Source organism: Anas platyrhynchos, chromosome 24 (genome assembly GCF_047663525.1).
Source record: "Anas platyrhynchos isolate ZD024472 breed Pekin duck chromosome 24, IASCAAS_PekinDuck_T2T, whole genome shotgun sequence".
NCBI lineage: Eukaryota > Metazoa > Chordata > Aves > Anseriformes > Anatidae > Anas > Anas platyrhynchos.
This window is the reverse complement of record NC_092610.1, coordinates 9,732,204-9,737,500: the sequence shown is the minus strand read 5'-3', so window position 1 is coordinate 9,737,500 and position 5,297 is coordinate 9,732,204. Positions and strand designations below refer to the sequence as shown.

The window sequence follows — 5,297 nt, the reverse complement described above, 5'->3', positions numbered from 1 at the left end:
GGTTGCCTCCCCTACTTAAGAGAGGATGCTGGAGTGCTGGGTGAAACACTCAGATCTTACAGAAACAAAGCAATAGCTTACCTTTTGCACTCAAATATGTGCCCAGTATGTTCAGCTAAAACAACTTCTACCCTACAGCGTTTTGTTGGAAGTTCCAATTTCCGTCTCAGTTTCAGGTACACCAAATTTTCCAGCAGGATTTCCGGGCCAGTGTTGTCTGTCTGCGATAGACTGCTTTGCTAGATCATCGTTCAGTGCTCCCTCTGCCAGGCACAGGCCTTTTTGTCTTAATCCCTTGTAAGAAAACTTGCAGAGGTATATTTGCCCATTTGCAGGTAGCTTGTGCTCCTCTTGCAGCGATGGTGTACTTAACCCAGTATTTGTCCACGAATGACAACCCCTGTGGTTAGGCAAGGAGTTAAAAGTTTAAACAGCAAAAATCCCATGGCTTGCTGTAGCTGAGCAAACCTCCTCCTTGGCCTCCTCCTCCACCGCCTCCTCCTCTGCCACCTTCTCCTCCTCCTCTTTTTTTGTTTTTATTCCTTTTTATTTTGGCTTCCGCTTCCACTTCCACCACCACCACCACCACCACCACCACCACCACCACCACCACCACCTCCTCCTCCTCCTCCCTCCCCTGTCCAACACTCTGGCTCCCACTGCCCCCCTTTGGCCCATTTATAGGGAGGAGCAGCCACATCCCCGATTGATGACAAGCCTTTTGCATAATAGCTAACAATCGCTACCCAGGCAACCAGGCCACAAGCAACGCATCACAGAGCATCATCAAGTTGCTAGGAGCAGCCAGCTGCTACCTTACAGGGCTACTGTGCCATGGTCCTGTGGGGTGACAAATGGAACTAGAATTAGGAGCAGCGGTCAACGCTCACCACCAGAGAGGGTCTTTTGTTTTGGAGTCCTCCGCCTCCTCCTCCTCCACCTCCTTCTCCTCCTCCACCTTCTACTCCTTCTCTTTTGTTTTTTTGTTTTTTTTGGCGGCCTCCTCCTCCACCACCTTCTTCTCCTCCTCCACCTTTTTTTTTTTTTCTTTTTTGCCACCACCTCCTCCTCTAGTATTCTACTATTTCTCCACCACCTTCTTCTCCTCTTCCACCTCCATCGTGTCCCTCTGCCTATCCCTTGCTCACCTCCTCTTTTGTCACCACTCCTACTCATGCCGCCACCTCCTCAATCTTCTCCGCCACCTCCTCCTCCGCCACCTCCTCCACTGCCCCCTTCCTCTCTTACTCCCCCTTTTCCACCTATGCCTCTTCCTCATCCTCCTCCTTTTCTGTTTCCACCTTCTCCCATCTCCCCTCTCCAACACTCTGGCTCCCACTGCCCCCCTTGGCCCATTTATAGGGAGGAGCAGCCACATCCCCGATTGATGACAAGCCATTTGCATAATAGCTAACAATCGCTACCCAGGCAACAAGCAACGCATCACAGAGCGTCATCAAGATGATAGGAGCCACCAGCTGCTACCTTACAGGGTCACAGTGCCATGGTCCTGTGGGGTGACAAATGGAACTAGAATTAGGAGCGGTGGGCAGCGCTCACAGCCATAGCCTCCCAGAGAAGCCGCCTTGGCGCACCTGGTTCCTGGCAACTCCTCCTGCCATTTCTGGGCTCACGATCATTGCTACCAGCATGCCTTAGCAAGGAGCATGCAGAGGAAGTTGGCCAGGAAGCTTCTGCCGAGGTGGAGGAGGCTGTGGAGGAGGAATAGTCAGTGGGGCTGGAGAAGGAGAAGGAGGAAGAGGCAGTGGAGGTGGAGGAGGTGTTGGAGGTGCAAGAGGCAGGGAAGGAGGAGAAGGAGGAGGAAAATGAGAAATAGGATTAGCAGGCGGGGGGCGAGGAGGACGCGGTAGACAAGGAGGAGGCAGTGGACAAGAAAAAGGCCGTGGACGATGAGGAGGAAGTGGAGGAGGAGGACGTGGTGGAGGTATCATAGAATCATTATTGTTGGAGGAGACCTTCACATTTGTCCGGTCTAGTCATCACTGTACTACCAATGTCACCCAATAAACCATGTTCCTAAGCACCAGCTCCAACCTTTCCTTGAACACCCTGCTCCTCTGGGGCCTCCTCCACAGGTCGCAGCCTCCTCTAGGGCAGATCCACCTGTTCCAACGGGGGCTCCTCCACGGGGGGGCTGCAGCGTGGGGATCTGCTCCACGGGGGACCCATGGGCTGCAGGGGGACAGCCTGCTCCACCAGGGGCCTCTCCCTGCACAGGCCGCAGGGGAACTGCTGCTGTGAGCCTGGAGCACCTCCTGCTTCCTGCTGCACGGCCCTTGGGGGCTGCACAGAGCTTTCCCACTCCTCCCTGAGCCAGACACTGCTGGGCAGCAGCTTTTGTTCCCTTTCTTAGATGGGCTCTCCCCCAGGCGCAAACATCATCCTTTTGCTCTGCGTTCTGGGCAGCAGCGGGTGGGTCCCTCCTGGAAGGAGCCTCCTGGAAGCGGCCCTGAGCTCCCATGGGGCAGCTGCTGCATTCTTCTCACAGAGGACACCCCTGCAGCCCCCCGCTCCCACAGCCTGGCCACGCAAACCCAAGCCAAGACACTGAGCGAGCCTCCCTGATTGCCAGCCAGCAGCTGGCTCAGCCTGGGACCCCAGGCCAGTGCCCACAAGACTCTCCTGGGCCTTCCAAAGCAAGCCTTGTGGGGATGGAGCACCCACAAAGAACGGACTCACACAACAGGACTCCTTGCCAACACCGCCTCACAGACACCTGGGCCTTGAGCAGGTAGCTCCCCTTGAGCGAGCTCATTTCCTTCCCAGGAGCTGAAATGTGCCGTTTCGGGGGCATTTGGGGGCTACAGCGTGCTGCTAAGAGGAATGTTGGAGCTCCTGCAGGGCAGTGCTTCCACTAAGGCAAGGCCTTTTCTGCATCTTCTACTGCCCTGCAAGCGAGGATGCTTGGGGCACACAAGAAGCTGGCAGGGGACACAGCTGCAGGGATTGCAGGGATTCCTAAAGTCATAGCCAAATCCAAGAAAGAGAGGAGGACGTGATGCTTTTGATAGAAAGGAGCTGGGTTTTGGGGCAAAATCCGTCCCTTTTTCTATCCCGGAGACACCCAAGGGCGTAGGACAGCAGCACTGCAGGGCAGCAAGAGATGCTGTGCATTTCTCTCGTCGCCCTGAGACAGCCACTGGGTGACGATGGTGCCAAGCGTCTTGAAAGAGACCTTGCTTTCTCAGGCCCAGGTGTCCAGCTGCACACCAAGGCCATCCCTGGCTTCCAGGCGCAGTTGCCAGGCCCAAGGCCGAGCTCCTCTGCGAACCCCCAGCCCAGCAGACCTTGCTCCTGGCGTTGTGGAGCAGCCATTTCACGGGAGCCTTTTCTCCTGGCAGTCAGCTTAGCGCCATTAGCTCTGCCAGCGGGACGCCTGAGAGCCGTGGGAGCTCAGCAGAGAGTCACTGTCAGCCTTGGAGCTCAGAAAGGTGGGTGGCCACAAGTACCCTGAGCGTCCAGCTCGCATTGAGGACTGCTGCTGGCACTCGAGGCGTGGAGGTCGGCATGGTGCAATGGGAGACGCCACTGTCCTGCTGGTGGGACAAGAGACACTGATGTGCTGCTGCTGCAGGAGGAGACTTGAAGGTGCTGCTGCTTCAAGGTGCTGAGGAGCGGGCAGCCTCCATGCCGGTGGCTGAGCTGAGCATGCTCCTGTTCATTAGCGCTCTCCCCTTCCTCTCTTTTTCCGGAGGTGGAGAGAGAGAAACGCATAGATCTCTTTCTTTCCCGGTAGGAAATGGAAGAGCCTCGTATCTACATATTAGCCAGACTCTGCCTGGCGCCCTTGGGACTGGGGATCTGTGTTGATCTGTAAGAAAGAGCAATCGTCAGCACAGCAAATCCCCGTGACCTTGTGTCTATCAGCATCGTCCAAATCCCTCTCTAGAGCTGTGGGCTGGCTAAGCTGTGTGTTGGATGGTGAAAGTGGGAAATGGGAATGGGTTGGGAAAGGATGTGTGAGCCGAGAAATCCTTGCTGGGATGGGAAGACTTCCTTGGGGTGGAAAGGCATTGGGCTCGGCAATGAAAGAGATGGGAAATGTTCTCTGGGTTTGAAAGCATTGGGAAGCAAAAGCATTGGGATGGGCAGTCACTCCAGGGATGGGAAAGTACTGGGATGGGAAATCTTTAATGGGGTGGGTAACATTTATTGAAGTAGGAAAACCATGGGGAAGTCCTCCAAGAGAGGGGAATTCTTTGGGAAGAGATCTCTTTGGATGAAGGGAAAAATCTGTTTGTGTTGATGGGAAATCTTTTGTATGGGAATCTGTTCTCATGTGAACTTGTCAGGATGGGAAATGACCATGAGGATGAAAGCTGGTCCTGGGCTGGGAAATGCTCAGGACGGGCAAGAGGCGGTGTGGAAGCGTCGTGGGCATGGCAAGTGCTGCGTGGGAGGGAAAGCCTGCTGGGGATGGCCAAGTCTTGCGCTGGGCAGCCTGCTTGGCTCCAAAGCCTGCAGTCCTCCCCAAGATGTCGGCGAGGGGCTGGTCAGCCGTTGGGACGGAACCCCCGTTGCCCGCGTTCCCCAAGCAACCGCCCCACTCTCCAGCCACCATGGCAGGTCCAGCAGCCGGCTCCCGCTCCTCCCGGGGCTGCGGCCCTGCTGGCGAGCCCAGCGCCCCAGAGCTCAGCCCAGCGCCCTTTTTCCCACAGAGGGTTTCCCCAGACGGCTTCCGCGGCTTCCGCAGACGCAAAACTCCCCCTTCGTCGTCCCAGCCGTGCCGCCAACGGTGGCTGCCTGGCTGCTTCCCTCCCTCCCCGGAGCGATGGCGCTGCCCTTGCAGCCCCCCCAGGTACCCACCCTCCCCTCCGCACTGCCCCAGGCCACCGTCTGGCACGTGGTGCCGGGGGTCCAGGGGCAGGTGCTGCAGCTCCCCGCCAGGGTGCAGCTGCCACCTGGGGGGCACCTCCCAGCCCAGGGGCACCACCTGCAGCTTGGGCAGCTCCCCGCCGCCACCATGGGGCAGCTCCCTGCTGGGGGGCAGCTCCCCGCCGTGGGGCATAACCTGCAGCTGGTGCAGCTCCCCGCTGTGGGGCAAAACCTGCAGCTGGTGCAGCTCCCAACCATGGGGCACCAGCTGCAGCTGGTGCAGCTCCCCGCCGTGGGGCAGCTCCCCCACACCGCTCCTCCCTGTGCCCCCGTCCATCAGTGGGGACAGCCCATGGTGACGGGGACACTGGTGCCCCACCATGCGCTGGGGCTGGGGCCCAGGGCCGTGCTCCATGGGGAGCTCCTGCACCCCGCAGGCACCTGCCTGCTGCAGGCCCCCG

The 5,297-nt window shown here is 57.9% G+C and overlaps 1 long non-coding RNA gene across 1 annotated transcript in view; it reads right to left on the bottom strand.

The window, feature by feature from the left end:
* LOC139999397 (uncharacterized) overlaps positions 1-2,831 on the bottom strand; it is a 4,610-nt gene extending 1,779 nt beyond the window's left edge. Inside the window, exon 1 of the long non-coding RNA XR_011804836.1 lies at positions 82-2,831. This is a non-coding gene — a long non-coding RNA (uncharacterized lncRNA). The remainder of the gene's footprint in view (positions 1-81) is intronic.
* Positions 2,832-5,297: the final 2,466 nt, after the last annotated feature.